Source organism: Nelumbo nucifera, chromosome 3, assembly GCF_055504915.1.
Source record: "Nelumbo nucifera cultivar China Antique chromosome 3, China Antique-T2T, whole genome shotgun sequence".
In the NCBI taxonomy this organism is placed as follows: Eukaryota; Viridiplantae; Streptophyta; class Magnoliopsida; order Proteales; family Nelumbonaceae; genus Nelumbo; species Nelumbo nucifera.
In genome coordinates, this window is record NC_142651.1 from 56662102 (window position 1) to 56666377 (window position 4276).

Below are 4276 nucleotides of genomic sequence, written 5' to 3' on the forward strand. Positions count from 1 at the left end.
ATGTATTTGTGCAATAAGATTTGACCCCATCTAGTTCGATTAAAATCCGAATTTAATTATATTATAATATTTATTAATTTTAATATATAAATTTTATGTAAATATATTTAGAAATATAATATATAAATTTATATGTATAATAAATTTATTATGTTATATTTATATTAATTTATTATATATAAATGTTAAAAATAAATAAATTTTAAAATTTTTTGATATTTTAGAAAATTTATAGGAGAGATAGATTAAATTCGAATCCCATCCAGATCAGTTAATATTCGAATTTGAATATGAGTCTTTAAATCTAATCAAATTTCAAATTGGATTCGAATGTAATCTCTCAATAACCAGATTGGATGCAAATTTTGCTACATCCGATCTAAGTCCGATTTGATTACAATCCTAAGCTTCAGGTAAGCTAAGGCATCCGACCTTACCTTATTAATTAATTATTTTTTAGACTTGAAATAATGGCAGCATAGAATCAAGTTCCAAGTGTGGGCCCAAGCAGCGTTCGGCAACCGGATTTACCCATTTTAGAAGTTATTTACTTATTGGATTTGAACTAATGGGACTTAGGGTTGTGATCATGGCTGCCTCATAATCTAGCTTGCTCAGTTACTGGAAGTTCTTTTCAGGGTGCACACATGGACATTTTCATTGCTATTGAGAGGGCAATCATGGTTGCCTCTTTGGATTGTCCCGATGAGTTCAAGCAACGGTAGGTATATCGGATCTGATAGCATGCAGTTTGAAGTGTTAGAAAAGGGAGATTGTAGTAAAAAGAAGGTAGGTTTGACCATGAAAAGCAACGTGAGTGGTTTCTGTACCAAGGATGGCAGCTATGATCAACCAGCAAAGGTAGTTAAACGGAAGAAGATCTATGGTCGTATGATTCTTGCTATTGACTTAAGTGTTGGAGCGCCTTCCCAGGTATCATCTCCTACGGCCTCTGATTCTTTCTCTGCCTACAAACCTCTTTGGTGCACAACTTCACTCTTCCACCTCGATTTCATGTAATTGGCAGGATCTTATGTATTACTTGTTCGGTTCAGCACACCTTGGATCATACAACATCATACATGTTGGTCGCTATTATTGTTGTCTTATAGATTACAAAGACTTATCTTACATGTTCGAGTTTATTTTATATTATTTATTTGTCAATTTTATGTCATGTTATTTTATTTTAATATGTGAGATATTTGTTTAATTTATTTCAGTTTATCAATTTTGTATTCAATTATTTTATTAATTCATTGTCTTATAGGTTTACAAAGGTTCGCCCCCTATGTTTGTTGAAGTGGGAGATTTGGAGTCAAAAGAAGAGGAGCCTAAAGACATGATGTAGGTGATGGAGGGTGATTTGACCCGACCTCCTAAGAAGGCGACACGTGGACGTGATTCAGCATAAACAACATCTCAGCATGACAGCCTGGCAACAACTGAGTAGCGAGCTCGCTAGGGTCCTCGCAGGACAGCTCGCTACATTACAGCTCGCCACGGAATGAGCTCGTTACAGTGCGAGCTCATGGACCCCGGTATGTGGAAAGGGAGTACTCTAAGTCAAGTCTATCCCAGCTCACGAGCTGAGAGAATCAACTCGCCCCATTACTTAAGCAAGAAGACTGCCCAAAGGCAACCTCAGGCGGAATCACCTCGGGACACATCTAGGAGCTCGCTATGGGATAGCTCGCTACATGGCAGCTTGCTAGGGGATAGCTCGCTATGGAATAGCTCGCTATGGAATGGAATAGCTCGCTGTTAAGTGATGTGGCGTTCTCAGGAAGCTTCTTATCTGACGAGACCGTACCCAGACGGCATCACGTCTCTGACGGCACAGTCTCTGCCAGCCCAGCAGACTGCACCCACGTCTCTCGACAGGTGGTGGCGTGTCTGTCCTTTTCGGGTCATGTCTCTCATTCGATTGAGCAGTACTCTGCAACAGTAACCTGCGCAGCCCTAGAAAATAACAGCTGCGACAGAGAGCCAGTGGCGGTTACGCCCGATTTGACAAGAACATCTGCATTTAAAGGTCGCAGGTTCGAAGGGGCGAAGGTATCTTGTATCTTGAATTAATCTCGAATTTCACTGATCTAGTGCTATATGCACTCTTAGTTCTCTTTGCATCCCTTACAACTCTCCCAAGTATTCTAACTTAAGCATCGGAGTATTCCCACCGGGCAAGCTCCCTGAGAATCCTTCACCTTCTGCTTCTCAGGTACCATCCGTTGCTAGTTAGGAGCCAAACGCCCGCCAGCTAGGAGTGCTCGGATCGCGCTGCATCATTCGGCGCCGTCTATGGGAACGCTTCAAAAAGCCTTCCTCTAATCTCTGCAACTCTCTCTAAGAACTCAGCAATCATGGCTTCCTCTAGTAATGCCGGACGTGGTGCCGACCAGAATGCTTCAGGGGAGCAACCCCAGCTCCCTACTATCTGCATTGGACAGTTCACCGTCCCCCTCTCTGTGGACGGAGTTCCCAGCTTGAACGTGCCTCACACAGTGGCACCTGTGAACGCGCCACTCCCTTCTGCAATTGGAGCAACCTTCATTGAACCTTCCGTTGTTCCCCCGGTGAGCAACCAAAACCAGCTCGAAGACCTGGTGCAGTGTATGCAAGTCATGCAAGCTCAAATGCAACAATTCCAGCAGTTTCAACTCTACCAGCAGCAAGTGCTGCATCAAGTTTCTCAGTACCAGTACCAACAATAGTTCCCTTCACTGCCTCAGGCTCAGCAGCCGCTTCCCCCTCGGCATCCGACCTCGAAGCAAGCCAAGCCCTCTCGCCGAAGCGAACGTCCTCATCGGGGAGAGGCCTCTCAAACCCAGAATCCTTCCAAAAGACAAGTCTCGTCCCACAACAAGAAGGAAAGACCAGTCACCCTCGCCTCGCAGCCTGTAGGCAGGTCAGGGGCCTCCCAGCCGGTCAGGACCGCATTGCCTCAGCACTCTCAGTTTGAGCTCCTGCTCGTAGAAAACCAATTTGAGGTCCTAGCCGCAGATTACAAGTAGGGCCCTTCGGTTCACAGCTATCATCAGCAATCCGAGCCCATCAAGCTCGGTAATTCTGAAGCCAGCAGCACCAACGCCGAGCCGATGAAGCAGCAGCGGAGGCGCCGACGAGCTCGCCAAACTGCTACCCGCTTCCTGCCCGAGCTCAAGGGTAAGGAGGAGGTAAGCTCAGATGAAGTCAAAGCTACTCCTCTCCTTTCAGTCCCTTCCCCTCTGTCGTCAGAACTTCTTGCGGTCCCTATACCAAATGACTTCAAGCTCCCTCCCCTAGATAAGTATGAGGGGTCCTTCGACTCGAATGACCATGTGGACGCCTTCCAGTCCCAGATGCACCTGGCAAGGGCCAGTGAATCTGGTAAGTGTGTGGCTTTCTCTACCACCTTCAAAAGGGTGGCCCGCACATGGTACTGAAACCTTGCGCCCGGATCAATAATAAGCTGGGCACAGTTCGTGCAAGTCTTCACCTCCCACTTTGTCACCAGCAAGAGGTTCCCAAGAACTCAAGAAAGCCTCATTGGCATAGTCCAGAAGGAAGGGGAGTCCATTCAGAGTTATATCAAGCGGTTCAATAACGCTTGTTTGCAAATACCCGATCTGGACCCCACAGTTCATCTCACCGCGGCCAAGCGAGGCATTACTTATAAAGAATTCAAGTAGCATGGGGTGGTTAACCAGCCCAAGATTGTGACCGAGTTCCTCAAGCTCGCGGATCAATTTATAGAGACAGAGGAGGAAATCAACCAGAAGAACGCAAGTGCGCCCGAAAAGAGGAAAAGGGAAGGCGAGTCCTCAATTCAAGGGGATGGTAAGAAGAAAAAAGACCCAGCTCGTGGAGCAAGGCCGAGTCATCCTTTCTGAGCTCCAGCAACCGAAAGAACGGACTACTAGCCCATGAACGCGAAGCGGGCCGAGATCCTTATGGCAATCAAGGACGCCCCGTATGTGAAGTGGCCACCTCGGCTGAAGGCCCATCCTAGTGTAAGGAATAAAAATTTATATTGTAGTTTCCATAAAGGCCACGGTCATAGCACCGAAATTTGTAAAAAACTCCGTGATGAGATAGAGGAGCTCATCCGTCGCGGATACTTGAAAAGTTTTGTACAAAATAATAATAATAATAAGGCAGGTCAGCAAGGGGAGCAGAACAGAGATGCTCCCGAATCTAGCAGGCAGGCAAAGCAACCGCAGAGGCAACCCCCGAAAGAGAGACTAGTTCGGGGAACCATCCACGTGATCGTTGGAGGTTCGATTGTCGCAGGTTA